At 41.8% G+C, this 18,065-nt stretch overlaps 1 long non-coding RNA gene across 1 annotated transcript in view; it reads left to right on the top strand.

The window, feature by feature from the left end:
• The window catches only part of LOC116283508 (uncharacterized), a 276,884-nt gene that overhangs the window by 65,228 nt on the left and 193,591 nt on the right, over positions 1 to 18,065 (top strand). The gene's annotated exons all lie outside the window — the stretch shown is intronic.

Here is an 18,065-nt window from a genome sequence, read left to right as displayed (position 1 = left end):
TCAGGGCAGGCTGGGAGATAGATATAGAAGGACTGTGCAGAGAGGAAGGAGAGAGTCTGTTCTCCACACTCTGAATCTCTTTAGCCAGCTCAGGAGTCCTTGCCTCCAGTCCAGCCGGGAGGGCTTGTCCTGTTATTCATAAGATCCTGGCCCTTTTCTTCCCCTAGAGGAAGAAGGAAGAGTTAACTTTTCAGAAAATAACGAGTTTAAGTTAACCTGTTGTAAAGGGAGAGGGCTGGGGATGTGTGTGAAAAGGAGGGACTGCTGATGGAGAGTGGGGAGAAGTAGGAAAAATGTCTTTGGAGATTTGGAAACATGAGGTGATGTCAGAATTCAGTTGCAGCCCCTGAGCCCTTAGGTTATCAGAACAGAGATCACTTAGGTTAATGCAGACCAGTCACCCTGGAGGGACTAAAAGGTGGTGTGGGGGTTCCTCTCCAGTCCCTTCTCTGGTATAACCCTTGTGCTGGTGGTGCCTACAGCATAAGTTGGGCTTTACTGGGGGAGGAGTAGAGAGAATAATTCACAGTGGTCAAGTGGCCAAGCAAAGGCCTTCAGTAAAACAGAAATACTTAATGGGATAAATTGTTAATTGTGAATATGGAATGCAACCTACCTAGCTCTCCCTCACTCTTCTATAACATCTTTGGTGAAGCTGATACTGCTCCCGTATGGTTCTGTTAGTGAATTTCTTTGGGAACTCAAAAAAATACGAAGTACTGAATCCAAGTTGATTCAACATGAAAATAAAGATTGTTCACATGAGTCAGGAACAAGAAGACAGGTGAACCATAGGCAACGGCCTCTGAGTTGGGTGGCCTCAGTGATAATCTGAGTTCTACCATGATGGTCTTGATGAGATCTTGAGAATAAGTCTGTGGTCCTAGAGTGTGATGGGGATGATGGGTGCCCTTATGAGCAGATGAAGCCTATGTGAGCTGTGAACTTGTCAGCTTTGGGATTTGTCAACCTTGCTCAGGCTCTTTCTAAAATTTTTGTACTTGTGAGGGTGATGGTTTGCTTAACTCATATAGTAGACTTCAGACATCATGAAAAATAGTACTTTTATTGTTAGTTATGTAGCTTTTTAAATTCTTTAAGTTTCTTATTTTTTCTTTTTCTCTCTTTCTATTTCCCTCTTTTCTTTTTATTCTTCCACATTCTTCGTAAGTCCACTTAAAGCTTTACCAATGCTAGGATGTTAAGTTAAGACAGAGAGTATGTTGCCTGGAGCCACAGGCCAGAACATTGGGCAGGCATGTGGGAAAGAAATATTTTGGCAGCAATATAGCTTAGGAAGCCAATATTTTTTGCCATAAGTTACAGTAAATATTTACAAATTCAATCTCACGTGGGTGTTCAGATTTTGAGTGAAAAGCAATCTCATGCACTGATATTTATTTTGAATATGTTCCCCTCTTTTCAGTAACCATGACTAATTCCCCTTTTCACAGAGAGTAGAGAGCAAGTCAGCTCTCAGTTTAAACACACACACACACACACACACACACACACACCAGTTTACTATGCACATTCTGGCAGTAGGCATATAATTAGAATGTAGGAGTAAGAAAACAAATGCAACTCCTAAAATCATAGTACCAATTAATAAATAAACTAAGCACTGTTGCTAAAGAGGCTCAACCACAAGTCCACTGATTATTACTCTGGCTTTCCCCAGGAAGGCAAATAATTGGTAAAGTCTGAGTGTGATGCAAATGAACTGAAGCTAATAAAGATATTTATTGAGTATTGTTGTTGATGCTGTGAGAGATGTGAGAATAATATGATAAGATCCTTGCCTTCAAGGAACTTAATTAACATTTGTAAAGAAGATACATCCACAATGCAAATTTAAGTGACCATAAATGATGTCAATGACACTTGAAGATAGCAACAGAAGAGAGACAGGGATGATGAATTTATAAGTGAAATGTATGGAGTTGTCTCAGAGAGGTAAGAGATTATTGGGGGCTAGCAGGAAAGGAAAATCTCTCTGGAGGAGGTAGAATTTGAGTATTGGAAAAGGGCATTACAGGCAGCAGAAGCCATGAGCAGAATCACAGTGGTGGTGAGAGATTTGTGTGCACAAGAGTGAAATGAGCCTGGCCAAAAGGAGTTTTGGAATGTTGAATAATTGGAGATAGCCAGTGTGTTGGATTACCAAGGGCCTTGACCTTCGGGGTTAGAAGAGTCACTATGCACCATGAAAGCCTTGCTCTGACATGATAATCTTCTCTGAAACTACCTTCCCCTCCAAGCCATCTTAGCCTTCTATCCCTTTCTGTTTTTATGTTGAAGCCAAGAGTCCATTCTTATTGGCTAGGCCTGCCCTTCCTTGCTCCAGTGGTCCAAGTCTGACATAAATTTAGGATGGCAGGTGAGTGTCCAGGCCTTGTGGAAACTCCTTAAATTTCATTACTATTTCAACTTAAGCAGGGCTGGTTTTGAAAATGGAGTGGTGAAGTCTTCTAGCCTTTAGATGTATGGAAACTCCTTCTGTGTGCACAGTGGAAACAGAGGGCTTCTCATATCTACTACTCCCAGAACCCACTCACTTGGTCCCCAACCCCAAAGCCTGAGAAATAGGTACAAAACAAAATTTGTTCAAAGGACAAGTATTGCATAAAGATTCATTTCAATCCCTGAACAAGGCTTTATGAATACCGACCTGATAATGCATTATTATAAGAACATGAAAAGCACAGACTTTGTGGTGATGCCTTCAGAGCTAAGTAATTCTGGAGAGTAATTATGAAGCAGGAGAATGATTATACAAACTGCAGACTAAACATTTAAGCCCTGTGTGTGGGGGGCCAGCTGACAAGTGAAGGTAATTAATAGGCAGTTACAACATGGAGGATTCCGGAAAATAGAGTTTTGTCGTCTGAAATTCAGAGTCTCTGACAGAAGAATATTAGTAAGATGAATGTAGTTGGATCAAGTAATCTTGAGAGGAAGGGCATTCTCAAATCATTTTTGGAAGAAAAATCCCTGGTGGTGTTTGTTTCCCTCTGTCCCTTCATGAAAGAGTGTTCTTCTTGTGTATTACGGTTGGCAAGCATGTGGGTAAAAGAGATGTCACAAGCAGCTGCTACAGCTGTACAAGCAAGCCGCTGGGAGGATCAGACTCTTGTTAGTTTTTATGAAGTTAGGTGTCTGGTCTTTGTTTCTTTGCCTTCCAAAGACACTTCCTGGCAGAAAGTTACAAACAGTGCTTAACAGAAAACTCCAGGCAACATCTGCTCTGTAGCTTGGCAGGCTACAGTTGGTCCCGAGCATGGCTTGCTAATTTTCTGTGTCAGGTGTGTCTGTGGTGGTGATGGGTCTCAGCCAAATAGGACCCTCTAATCACTAATCCCTTCTCCTGCCCCAGATGCACTGATTACTAGAAGGTGTGACAGGGATTATTCCTGCCTTCCTTTGGGTCACAGGGGAAAAGAAAGGAGCATAATGGGCTTTTTGGACAGCTAGGAGCCCAGTTCCCATGAGGCTGACCTTTGATGACCTCTGTCTTCTTCTATATTCTTTTGGGACCCTTTCCTCCATACCACTCTTATCCTCACTTGCTTTCTTACTCTCTCAACGTTCAGTCTGATCTTCCTTTGGAACACCACCAAAGTCTTCTTTCCTTTTACTGTATACCCACCTTCCAAAATGATCCCTTTCCCCACCTTTTCATAATGTCCATTCCCTCAGGGCTAACCCCAGAAGAAGAAACTGATTGATGAATTCATACGAATATATGAGTGGCTTGGAGGGTTATAAAATTCAGATGGTTATTCATTAGAGAAAACCTTTTAAAGCCAAGTGGTTAAGAATATTTTATATTCTGCTCATCCCTGTAAAGCAGATACTCATACAATCTCAATTTAACAGATTGGGGCTCAATAAACATAAGCAACCTACTTATATAAATAATCAAGGCAGGGCTTGAACCCAGAATTCTCATTCCAAGAGGACTTACTCATTCCCTTACACTCTGCTGCCTAAATAGCTGGTGAAAATGTTTTTAGACAGTTGATTCTTCTCAACTTTTAGGACAACGAATAGGTTAATCTCTAAAAGTTAGCAATTTGCCAAGGGGGTACAGTGAACTGAGTTGTGTCTCCACCAAATAAATTCATATGTTGAAGCCCTAGCACCCAACAGGAAGACATTTGGAGACAGGGCCTTTCGGGGAGATAATTATATGTAAATGAGGTATGAGGGTGGGGTTCTCATGGTGGAATTAGTGCTGTTATAGGAAGAGACACCAGACAGCTTGCTTTCTTTTTCTCTTGGCCATGTAAGGACATAGCAAGGAGCAAGCCAGGAAGTATTCTCATCAGAACTCGACTGTACTGGCACCCTGATCTCAGGCTTCCAGCCTCCAGAACTATGAAAAAATAAATTTCTGTTGTTTAAACCACCCAGTCTGTGGTATTTTGTTATGGCAGCCCAAGTTGACTAATACAGGAGAATGCAGAGAGAACTAGGACCGTTGTGCCAGTGTGTAGCCATCTCTGTTTCCTTATCAAATGCCCACGTGATGAATCCCAAGAAACCAGGAAAGAACTAGGAAAAAAACAAAAACAAAAAACTGAAGGAAAAAATTAAAATGCTGCTACATTTTAATTAAGTTTTCTTAAAAGTATGTTTTGTTATGAAACCCTGAGTATAAGCCACTTGCTATAAGATAATCCATAATTTCTCTCAGCCTAGTGATATCAGCTTGGAGTTTTCCCCTCCCCCGCCTTTCCTAATTGGACAGAATGTTCCCAATTGTATTAGTTATAAAAAAAAACATACAAAAGCCATGCATAGTCATTTAAAATAATTCTCTTCTTGACTTGGTCGGTTCCATCTGGTCTTCCAAATGAAAGAAATGCCCTTGAATGAGCTTTATTCTCTGCAAGTTACTTTTTATGATGCCAAAGCCACACATCTGGTGAGTGGCAGATGGGAAAGTTTCCCCCTGGGATAAGCCCAGTGGGGATGATTCACATCACCCAAGGGTGATGTCATAGTCGAAGATAACTGAAACTTGCTTAGGCAGAGGAATTTGCTGTCTCTCACAACCAAACCACAAGAGGATAGGGGTGCAGCTGGCTTTAGGGGTAAAGGGATTGAGGACTCAACCATAATAAGCCTCCATCCTTCCATCCCTGGCCTCTTCTGTTCTCTACTTATTGCTTCCATTCTGTCTGAGAAATGTCCTCCTGACAGCTGGAAATAAGACCAGCAGGAGCAACAAACCCATGCAGCTCATAGCCTGGGTCCAGTACTCACTCCCAAAACCAGTTGACATTGATGATAGCTATTTTAAACCACATAAATGGAATGGAGGAGGAGATTATCTCCCAAAGATAAGAAATGCTATTCATAAAAGAAGTGCAGAAAGGAGCTAGGTAAATTCCAAATAAATGATACTATAAAATGGTAATGGGAGTCACAAATAAATGATAGTAAAGCTGATTTTTAATGCATTACATGTATTCTTGAAATACAATTTTCAAAGAAAAATTTGATTTGTAGCATCTAAAATTCCCATTATTTTACATGATTGAAGTAGAAATATGAATGAACAGAAAAATTTTAAATACATAATAAACCTACACTTTATTTATTTGACTCACACATTTTAAAGACAGTGATAGTTTTCAGATGGAAAATGACTCTAAAAAGAACTTTTGAAAAATAATGATAATGCGGAAGAACTCAAGTAATGAAATATGTTTTCACCTGTCATTTTTTCTTAAGTATGTGCAATGTAACTGTAAAATAATGGGACAAAAAAAGTGGCAGGCACACAAGAATCCTAAGCCAACAAGTTTAAAATATAGTCATTTTGTTGGTATGACAGCTAATATTTATTGAATGTTTATTAAGTGTGGGTTACTGTTATAAAACTTTGATTGGCATTATCTGAATTAATACTCAAAACAAGTAGTTGTCAAAGTAACATTAATGGCCAAATCCAGCCCACTGCCTGTTTTGGTCTGGAGTTTTCCTGGAACAACAGCAGCGCCCAGTCATTTATGCATTGTCTATGGCTCCTTTCATGCTAATGTAGAATCGAGTAGTTATAACAAAGACTATAAGGACTGCCTAAAGAATCCGTTAGCTGATCCTTGTAAAACAGTCCTCTGAAGTAATTACCATTATCCCCACTTGATGCCCAGGTCACAGTACTTGGTATTATCAAGGTGGTGATTCAAAGCTGGGTTGTCTGAATATAAAGTCTGTAATCTTTTCATGTATTTTGCACAGCAGAGAGCACAGTTCCTGGGGCCAGAATATTTGGGTTCAAGTCAGCCTCTACCACCTAGTAGCTGTGTGTTGAACATCTTGATGCGCTGCCCCGTGTCTCAGATTTCTCCACAGATCTTCCAGCTGGTGGCAGACGCTGCTAGTCATCCTGGGCATCAGCACAGCCCCTGGACCCCGTGTATCTGTCCCAGCCCTGCATTGCAGGGCTTCCCACTCTTTGGAATGACTTCCTCCATTTTCCAAAGTTCTCCTCAGATATCCGGGAACAACTACCCAGGGTAGCAGTGTTATCTGGGCAGGGTCCTGGGACCAATATCCTTGTGGACCCTGGTCCTCATTTCTCCCCTTTGGGGTGTTTTTTGATCTTTACTCCCCATCCACCATGATGGCCAGACCATATGCCCCAAGAGACTCCAGGCTTCATATCTATGGGATCATTCTGGGGCCCCTGGCCTGGCCCTGATTTTAGAAGGGTGACCTGAAAAGCAATTGCTCCCCAGGATAGCCCTGTCTTCACTAGTGAGATTTTGTGACATTGAGCCACCATACAAGTGCAGATACACCGATTTTGATGACTCCCACAGAGGAGACATAAGTTCATGGCTATAGGGTACCCATTGCTCACTGCCCACCCTTGGGCTACCACATTTGTCAGCTCTTAGCCCTCCATGTTCCAATATATGGTAGCCTCTGTTCTGTGGCCCCCTAGGGAAGCAGTAGTGGCATCATACATCCTTTCCTTTGTGTACCTCCCATCACTGGCACCAGGTTGGTCAAATCCCCCTCCAGAGATCTGTGACATTCTCCTCAGGCAGCTTTCGAGCTGTTGCTCTGCCATACCTGTAGACTCTTCTGATTGACACCCTCTCTAGGCTCCAAATATGTGTTGACATTGAACTTCATTTTTAAGCCTCATTAGTGAGAGATGAACATTCCTCGGACAAATAGGAGCACTTATCTTTGTCTCCTCCGAGCCTCTTCCCTCCCCTCCCCCTGGTGGTGGTCTGTGGAAGGCAGAGGTGCTGCCAATGTTGGAACAAATCACATTCTAGGAATCATCGATTCCCCAAAGGAGTTCAAGAGAAGATATGGTCAGAAAATGTGCTGGCCTAGGTTTATTCTAGAAAATTTCATACAGTGAATTTAACATGATCAGAAAGTAAATTAACATTCATAGTTTCCTCTATACTCTGGGTAAAGCTTGCCTTTGTGGTCTCCATCCACAAAGCCAGGAACAACCTTTGAGAGAGTCACTGGAAGCTAGGATTCACGGGTGGCAGGATGGGTGACGTAACCAGCATTAAATACCTAAATAATATTAGGGAAATGTAGAGGCAAGCAGATCTATATTGTTTCAGTACAAACATGTTCTGAAGAGCCATGATGTTGTGAGTAATAACGGCACTATTAGCCTCTTTTCCCAGGGGGAATGGTGAAATTAACATATCTAACAATAAAGAACACAGAGAGTTGTAAAATGATTATAAGTCAATAAATAAAATGTTAAAAAAAAAAAAGAACACAGATAGTTCTGGCACTTGCACCGGAAGTGATGGTGCCTAGGCACTGTAAATAATCTTCACTCACACCCATTGGACAATAAACAGATGAGAAAATGCCTCTTTTCTACTTATTGTTCTACATTTCCACCAATAAATCATTATACCTCACGCAGGGTCATGAATTTTGTAACACATTTAAAAAGTCAAATTGCAAGGACCCTGCAAAAAGTCTTTGCCTAGGGATACACGCCCTAAGGACAGTCCTCCTTGGGGTCATCTTACTTTCTTTGCTATTAAGGCACTCGTGCTTTTGTTTGTAGTTTCTCCTATCTCTTTTCAGGCTTTTCCTGTATGATTTCTATTTAGGTTGATCTTTCTTTGTTGTCTCCTTTTCAAAAATCAGCTTATGCTTTGTAACATGTACAGCCCTCAACTTCTCTTCAAGTACATAATACTGCCACCCTTTATCTTTGTCTCTTTGATCATGGCCTGTCTTACTCAGTCTGTCAGTCATTGCCTTTCTGTGTCACGCCCGCGCGCGCGCACATACACACACACACTGTCTCTCTCTGCATACACAACACACCATGAATATGCACACACAACTGACGAATGTATTGTTTTAATGTATAGGCATTATGTTTACATAGAATTTGTCCTTTGCTTTAGGAACTATGAAACTCACGAAACAAAGAGCCTCATATTTGATACAGGAAGGAAAGTCCAGGATTACTTACCCTCATTCTCATATCTGGCATCTGGACAATTTGGTCATCGTATGCTGAGAATGCCAAGATGCCCAGGATGGCACAGTGGGGATTCTTTTAGATGCCCTGCTGTGTACTCCTGTCTGTGATTAGAACTTAGCTCTTTCCATCTTAACTTGCCTGTGGATCAAATGTCCTCTAACTTGTGACAGCTGCAGTGTTGGATGAGATAATGGAGTGTTATGTGTCATTCAAAGACTATGGGTACATTTTCACTATAGAAAGCTACTAAACTAAAATCACATTTTATATCATTTAGAAATGTCTACATCGCCAAGATCTGTTTTTGCTTTCTACTAGGAGACAATACAGTCAATTTTCACATGTTGTTTCTCTTCGTTATTACAATTTATGTCTTTATTCCTGACACGATTTGGCTGTTCTAGAAATAGCCAATGCCACCAATTAGGACATAAAATCAGTTACTGCTGACTTCCTGTTCTATTATGTGTTTATGCAGCAGCAGGGTAGGGCATTTGAAATGCATTTGCTTGAGCACATTTAGATAATGTATGGTAAAGGTGACAGGCTTTTTTCTTTTTTGCCATCTTGTACATTAGCATCTCTTAAGTGGCAGCTTAAAAACTTCATAAAGCACTAACATTGATTAAAAATGTTTGTTTAGGCTTGTTCAGGACTCTGAGTGCTTACAGGCTCCAAATTACATTCTTGTCCTTCTTTAAACCAGCAGCATTTAAAAGCTTGCTGTAATGGCTCTGTCTTATTGTAGCAAACAATAAATTTCTATAAGGCTATGTTCTTCTATGAGGTAAATAATGAAAATGTATAAATATATAAAACAATCCAGATCCATGGAAACATTTGCAAGTATATATTTTTTAAAAAGGTTTCAATCCTATTAGTCTCTATATCCTTTGAATATGTTGGGAAAATGCATTCTACCTTGTTTTCTTTTCCTCAGAATTGCTTTTCAGAATTTACGGCATTTTTCTCATCCAGTTAAGGCTCCTGAGAAATCTTAACTTCTTGTGACTTTATAGATTCTTGTGACTTTATAGCTGTGGACTAATGAAAAAAAATTCTTCTGATAAACATAAATTGTAGGGTCTACTTTTTATCCACTTATTCATTCTTTCATTCATTCTTTCATTTAATAGGATTGAAACCTTTTAAAAAATCCACCACCAACAAAATGAAACAAAATGGTCACACTGAAGACAGGGAAATCGTTAGGAATTTGTTGCTGTAATAGAAGCAAGGAATGACGAGGATCTGAAAGTCAGTGGCAGTGGGAAAAAAAGAGGCTGGATATGAGGACTTTAAGAGGGTGGAAGGAGAGGTTGTGGTGGGGAGTCAATTCCTAGGTTTTGTCTTGGAGAGCTGGCTGGCTGGATGGTGGTGTCTCACTAGGAGAGGAGGAGGAGAGTGGAAGCATATTACTGGTGATGGTGAGCTCTGTTTGGAATATGGTGAATTGGGGGTTCCCGCAGGACGAACAAGTAGAAGTGTGCAGTCCTTGGTTGCATATTCAGGTATGAAGCCCAGGAGTTAGAATTTGGGCAGGAAATATAGATCTGGGAATCCTCAGTACATCTCTGGTAGTTGAAGCTATGCAACCAAACTGAGGGGCCAAGAGGAGGACAAGGATGACCCCTGGGTACACAATAGCGACAGGGCACGTAGAGGAAGAGGAACCAGGAGGGACCCGGGTGGGGTAGTCAGGGAGGAAGGAGGGTGTGAGAGAACAAGCAGTGCCCAGGGGAGTCAAATGCTACAGAGAAGGAAGCGGGATGGGACAGGAGACACCTGCAACTTTAGGAACAGAGAGTTCATTTGGACTCTGTTGAGTATAGCTTCAGTAGAGTGAGTGGTGTTGGAAGCCAAAGGACCGTGGCTCAGGGACCACGAGTTGAGGGACCGGGGACATGCTTGTCATCTACTCTCTCAAGGTCATGAGATGAGTCAAGGGTTCGAGGAGAGCTGTTTGGCTTCCCAGGGAAGAGACTTGAGTACAGTCTGTGTCCAAGTTCTCCAGGAGTCCACAGCACTGCAGACAGTTTTGGGCATGGATGGTCAGAGTCAGTCTCAGTTCTGCTCCTCCTGTTGGACAGAAGATATTTGTTGTTTAGATCTCTTTCCCAACTCACCAGATGTCTCCTGGGCCTCCCAGGCTCCTTGTCCTGGGTGCTACCTATCCACTGTCACTGGTGAGGGCCTCACTGTGCCCATGCTGCCTGCCCCTGACATCTGGCAGTCAGGCCTCACCTGTGCCATGTTTGGTATCCCCTCTAGAATCACATTTTCTCTTAACCACATGTGAGTCTCAAGACTCTTGAGTCCTGTGAAGAGCCCAGTGTGGTCCCATAGGTAGCCAGGGGGCCAGTATGACAACTGGTACTCGGAGTGGGAGTTCCCACAACCCAACTGTTGGGTGTCAGATGCCTTATAAGGGCAGCTGGGGCAGGTGGAGGTGGGGATCTGCATGAGCTGAAGCAACCCTCTCGTACCTGAGAGTGTCTTCAGATGTCTCCATTTCCTTTGTGAGCCATGAGGTGGGAAGGACCACCCTGCAGGGCTCCACCTCTGGCACACTGGCCATCTCCTGTCCTTGCCAGTCAGCTTCCTGAAGGGTATTTACTGTGCCCCTCGCATCACTCCTGGGTCTCAGTGAACCCTCTTGCTTCTTCTTTGATTTGCCCTTGCATACTGTGAAGGCCTATTTTTTTTAATTGAAGTATAGCTCGTTTACAATGTTGTATTAATTTCTGGTGTATAGCATAGTGAGGAAGTTATACATATATATATTCTTTTTCATTATAGATTATTACAAAATATTGACTATAGTTCCCTGTGCTATCCAGTAGGATCTTGTTTATTTTATATATAGTAGTTTGTATCTGCTGTTCTGAAACTTCCAATTTATCACTCCCTGCCACCTTTCCCTTTGGTAACCATAAGTTTGTTTTCTATGTTTGTGAGTCTGCTTCTGTTTTGTAAATAAGTTCATTTGTATCAGTTTTTTAGTGATACTATATTTATCTTTCTGTGTCTGACTTCACTTAGTATGATAATCTCTAGGTTCATCCATGTTGCTGCAAATGGCATTATTTCATTCTTTTTTATGGCTGAGTAGTATTCCATTATATATATGTATATATTTCACATCTTCTTTATCCAGCTATCTGTCAGTGGACATTTAGGTTGCTTCCATGTCTTGGCTATTATAAACAGTGCTGCTGTGAACACTGGGGTACATGTATCTTTTTGAGTTAGAGTTTTCTCTAGGAGTGGGATTGCTGGATCATCTGGTAACTATTTTTAGTTTTTTGAGGAATCTCTATACTGTTTTTCGTAGTGGCTGCATCAAATTACATTCCTACCAACAGTGTAGGAGGGTTCCCTTTTCTCCACAGCTTCTCTAGCATTTATTGTTTGTGGACTTTTTAATGATGGCCATTCCGCCTGGTAATACCTCACTGTAGTTTTGATTTGTATTTCTCTGATATTTAGTGATGTTGAACATCTTTTCATTGCCTATTGGCCATCTATATGTCTTCTTTGGAGAAATGTCTGTTTAGGTCTTCTGCCCATTTTTTGATTGGGTTGTTTGTTTTTTTCATTATTAAATTGTATGCGCTGTTTGTGCATTCTGGAAGTTAAGCCCTAGTCAGTTGCATCATTTGCAAATATTTTCTCTCAGTCCATAGGTTGTCTTTTTGTTTTGTTTATAGTTTCTTTTGCTATGCAAAAGCTTACAAGTTCGATTAGGTCCCATGGGAAGACCTTTTTAACTTTGCTGGGCATTTGTGTGGAAAGGAACCCTTCTGAGGCAAAGAGCTACTGAGGAATTATCTTCCTAGCAATCACTCAAAGCCCCTCTGCTGTCTTCTCCACTTCCCTTTTGTTGTTGTCTGAATGACAGGGATAATCTGGCCCCTGCCCACATCAAATGCTATCTGGGGCTGGAAACAAGCCTCGCAACGTGTTTTAAATCCTTTCTTTCCCTCCATCTCTCCCAGGTCTGCCCACCATGCACACACTTAACTTGTGGTACACCAGCAGCATTCAATTGTGAGTGACAGCGACCCTCCTGAAGGTAGCTGACTTGGCCCCCATGGGCCAAGACATCACACCTGTGTCTGATTAGACACTGTGTTACCCCATTTGAACATGTGGCCCATGAAAGCAGCTTCTCTTGTACACTTGTAGGGTGTGTTTTCTGGAACTGTTAATGCAGGGCTGGAGTTTGCTCCTGCTAATCTGCCTAGAATGTTTTCCCCTTCCTCGCCACCAGCTAGAGCACCACTGAATCAGTGTAGATTCTTCATCTTAGTAGGGAGACTGATGTCCAGGGAGGGGGGGGTCATCCTGACTTTATCTCCTTGAAGAACCTCACTCTTAAAGGGGGTCTTCTTTGTTAACAGCTTGGGCTGCCATAACAAAATACCACATACTGTATGGTTTAAACCACAGAAATTTATTTTCTCACAGTTCTGAGTGTGCCAGTGAGGCTGGTTTCTCCTGAGGTTTCTCTCCGTGGCTTGCAGATGGCACCCTCTTGCTGTGTCCTCACATGGCCTTTTTTCTGTGTATGTGTATGGAGAAAGAGGTTGGGGTAGGGGAGAGAGAGAGGGAGGGAGAGAAAGGAGGGGAGGAGAGGGAAGGAGACAGGGAGAGAGTTTTCTCTCATCCTCGTCTAAGTCCACAAATCCTATTGGATTAGGGTCCACTTTGCGACCTCATTTAACCTTAATTACCTCTTTAAAGGTGCCATCTCCAAATACAGTCACATGGTGGAGGAGGGTGTTAGAGCTTCAACATATGCATTTTAGGGCATCACAATTCAGCCCATAATATTCTCTGCTTTTAACATACTCCATTTGTCTTCATTCTCTCCAGTGCTTGGGTATTACATTAGTTTCCTATGACTGCTTTAACAAACTACTGAAAACTTGGTGGCTTAAAACAACAGTAATTTATTCTCTCACAGATCTACAGAACAGAAATCCAAAATCAGCATCACTGGGCTGAAATCAAGCTGTCAGCAGGACTGCACTCCCTCCAGAAGCTCTGAGTTCTAAGGCAGAACCTGTTCCTTCCCTCTTCCAGCTTTTGGTGCCCAATAGCATTCCCTAACTTGCGGCCACATCTCTGCCCCTGTGGTCACTTTGTTTCCGCCTCTTCTGTGTATCAAATTTTCCTTGACCTCTCTCTCATAAGGACAATTGAGACTGCATTTAGGAACCATCTGGATAATCCAGGATAATTGCCCATTTCAAGATCCTTAACTTAATCAATCTGTAAAGATTCTTTTTCCAAATAAGGTAACATTTTCAGATACCAGGACTAGGACCTGGTATCTTTGTGGGTCATTATTCCGCCTACCACAGGTATATTGTTCATAAACTGTCATTCAGTGTTTTAATAAGTGGAGTCAGCCTATGAGGGGAGGCCTTGCTAAAAGGGCAAGAGTCCCAATGATACCTTTCTCAGGCATGTCCAGGCAGGATCACACACCCTCAAACCATCCTCCAGTCATCTGGCTTTGTCCTCTGCCATGGGCCTTCTCCTAGGACCCGAAGGGGGTGCTTTAGGCTGGGAAGCTGAGGTGTCTCCCTGGGGAGGGAATGCTTGGATGATCGGGGTGGGAAAAAAGGAATGCATCTTCTGTGCATTCCTATTTCATGGCTGGTTAGAGGAGTAGCATCTCACTCCTGGAAGCCGTTTCACTTGGCAGTATTTTGTTTCCTTCTGGTTAGAGCAATCTTCAGGTTGGGGTCTTGGGTAGTAAGACTCAGTTTCCCCTCTCTTACACAACAGGGTCTGCCCCTCTTCTGTGTTCTGTCATGATACAGTTTTTTCCTATGGATTGCCTAAAGCACCTGATCAATTTTCAATGTGCTTATGAGGTCCAGAGAGCCAACTATGTTGAAAATTAGCAATTTTAATCACCGGTGAAGGCATCACTTCTTCTTCTTTTTTTTTTTTTTTTTAAAGAAGGGGGTTACTGCAGAGTGAATCTTCACAAACAGTGCTTTATTTGGTCACAGGACCCATGGTCCACTTTGAGGATGGAACTTTAGTGGATACTAATCTAACATCTAAGATTGTGTTCATCTGCTCTTCCTTCTTGCCATTTATGGTGAAAAATATGAGGCCAGAGCACGCAAATGTTTTGCTTCTTGTTTCAGATCACAACCCAGTTCATTTTCTTGCAATGAGAGGAGGGGTTAGAAGATAATTAGCAATGTTCTTCCCCCACTTTTAACAACATCTCTGCTTACTTTATAGAGATATTTCTGAACGTTACTGCTTACTCTGAAAAATTCAATATGTAATTTTAGTGCTGTTTCAGGCTTTTCAAAGTCTCATGTGTTTCTGGGGCATTGCTAATAGTTTACCTTAGAATGCAGAAAAACTACTGTAAAGGATACTTCAGTATTAAAGCATAATCTTCTCTAGGAAACCACATCACTAAAATGCCATTATTAAAGGCTGGGGAGGGGGAGGCAGAGGGAAGGTTAGACAGTGATTTAGAAATATCAACATTTGGCGTCAAGGCATTAATGCCTTTATACCTGGTGGCCTGTAGGGTGAATGGAACCATGTCAGTCACTGAGAGCTTTATATTAATCTTCTCCTGCACTGTCTAATTTATGTTGATTCAAAATTAGATTTAATTGCAATGTTCACATTTACTCCTCCAGGACCAGAAACACTAACCAATAATAACCTTTATTATCTCCTCTGGTGAAGGCCACATTTGGTAACAGGTAAATCTTTTGGAAAAGCCTGTCTCCCTACCTCCCTCTTTTTTGGGATCCCAGGCAAAATAATGCATTCCATGAACTCGCTCTTCATGTTTTTTGGGGTCTCGCTTACTCTCTGTGTCTCCCTTGCCCTAGTCCAGTTGCTAGAGGTGTGTGCTCCTAGGATAGATATCTGTTCAGTGAGTTCACATCCTGTTGTTGATGGCTCTAAGATGCTGATATTCCTGGGGGTATTTTAAGGGGACTCCATGCCTAGCATAATGCCTTATCCAAAGGAACCCATTGGTAGATGTTCCAACCCTGGGGCAGCTACATAGGGGAGAAATCATTTTGAGCAATTTTATCTTTCTAGGGTCACTCAGGTTCTGCCTATTTCACTTATAAACAAGGCTGGTCATGGGTATGGGGACATCCTTTGGGGATTTTATACACATTTCTTGTGACTCCTATTAAAGATGGAATTTTCCATGGAAGCAGTACCTCAAGGGTCTCTTTGTTCCAGACCCAAACGTAATGGAAGGATCTTTCCACTTCTCACTGTGGGTATTTGCAGTGTAAATGTTGGTGACTTGGCACTGTGCTGAGATGACCATTTTCCTGATGTACCTTATAGGATAAGGGCTCATTTTAGGATAGAACTTGGTCTTCTCTGAGGGGTGGGCAGCCCAGAAGTCACCATTGGGAGCATGCAGGTCCTTAGACAGGAAACCAGACTCTGGAAGTCTGATTTCCATCTCTGGGCCTCAATTTTGTGAGTTTGGACTTCAGGGAGTTTGAGAGCATTCCAGGGGCTGTTTACGTCTGCTCCATTTAATTGGTTTTCCTACTCAGCTCAGACTGTTCAGTGACATTGGAAGTTCACTGTTTACCTAGGCACTTTCTTCCTTAATCCTGGGGCTGCTCAATCAGAAATTACAACCCAGCCTGGGAAATGATGGGTTGAAAGGGGGCGTGAGGAAACTCCCCGAGGTACTGCTGGTGGGATAGCTGCCCAAGTGTGTTCAGTCCAGGGATGGGACTATGAACTCACTACACCTGGTGCTGTTTCAGGAGAAACATAGCCCCTTTCATTTTTTTCATCATCATAAATGACTTTCCCTAACAACTGACAGCCTTACTGTCTGCCTTCAGGTTACAGTGTAGGCACTGGCTGGCAGGAGCTTTCACAGGATGGTGGCTTATGGTATACAAATTTCTAACCCTGGGAACCACCTGTTCAGCAGTCTAAGATTCCAGTCTTTTCTTAGTCCATGGGGAGAGTCCTCTCAGGCATGGGCTCAATCATTTCTGGCCTAGAACTGACCATTTTCTACTTCAATCCCTGTTTCTGGACCATTTTGAGTAGAAACTCTACTAGGGTGTAGTATATCCTTTTCTTTGTTCAAAATCTTCTTCCTCCTGAGTATACCCCTTCTCCCTAAAAAATCTTACCAGTCCCTTGAGGCCCTGTTTAGGTCCTGCTCTTCCGTGGAGCCATCCTTGGTCTTTCCCTCCCCAGAACTCAAAGCTATTTTCCCAGTGATCTTTTGGCAATGAATCACCCACACGCCTTATGACTTACTCCAGTAATCAATTTATGGTGATCATGATGCCCACTTCACTTCAGCCTCACTAGTTTTGATATATGGCAGACATTTCTGTCTGCATGATGAGTCTCTGAAATATTAACTCTATTCTGCACAGTAGCTTTGATTTGGACAGATTTTTAAAATCTATCACCCATATCAATCTGCTTCCCATGAAGGAAATTTGGTTGACCTTCAGAGGATGAAGATTACTGACCCTCTCTAGAAGCCAGTGGAAGTGAATTCACCATCGGATTTTTAAAGTAAAAATAGAAGATAATTAAATGCAGCACAGTCGTTATAAAATGGATCTCATGGTGTTCTACACCACTTCATAAAATTCTTCCCATTCTTCCACATGACTTTCTCTGCAGCATTTTAACACAGAATACTGACTCCCTGACAACTTAAGCAAGAAATATTTGGGTTTACTTTTTAATAAGCACTTGCCCTAAGAATAAGGTGAAAATCAAACATTCTCAGATGGGAAGGCTGGCTGGATGAAATGATGTGCCATCAGATTAAAGCACACAACCTTCCAGGTACCATGAGATGAAACAAACGAGCCTTAAAAATTTACCAAGGAGACCATCTTCTTCTTCAGAAAATAAATGTATTACTTAGCCAGAACCAATATGTTTCATGTGTGTGAATAGTTTTGAATATTGTGAAGTTCTTGAGTCCCAAACAGCCAAACCAACCAGAGGGCTACCCATCTTGTTAGTAGTGGCTTTTATCACTTGGCATCTGGAAACTTCTTTTATTTTGCTGGATCTGGCCCAAAAGTATGGGTGGAGACACAGGGCAGCACTTAACAACCTTATTTATGACTTAATGACTTAACTAAGAAAAAAAAAAGTTCAATCACTTCATATTAGTTGGGTGGACTCATTCTAACGTTAAAGAATTTTATTAGGCCTGCTAAATTTGGGACAAGGTTGGGAACATAATTTCCAAAGAAACCCTTATTGGAGAGAAATCATCATGCTAACTTATTCTATTGTGTTGATGTATTTCACAGTAAAATTGAGTCCCACCAGGTTCCATATTAGAAGGCTCAGAACCATGTCCTAATATATAATTTTCTTCACTGTTTAAAAATATTTATCTAGTTAATTCATGGACTCATGGACTTCTTCCATACCATGACTTCAAGTGGTTTTGCAGGGAGACTTGAGAAAAAAATGGTAACTTTCAGTAACATAAAAAATAGACTGACTCTGGAAACCTAGGTTCTCTTTTATGTTC

Source organism: Vicugna pacos, chromosome 15 (genome assembly GCF_048564905.1).
Source record: "Vicugna pacos chromosome 15, VicPac4, whole genome shotgun sequence".
NCBI classification, from domain to species: Eukaryota; Metazoa; Chordata; class Mammalia; order Artiodactyla; family Camelidae; genus Vicugna; species Vicugna pacos.
This window is presented reverse-complemented; position numbering and strand designations above follow the sequence as displayed.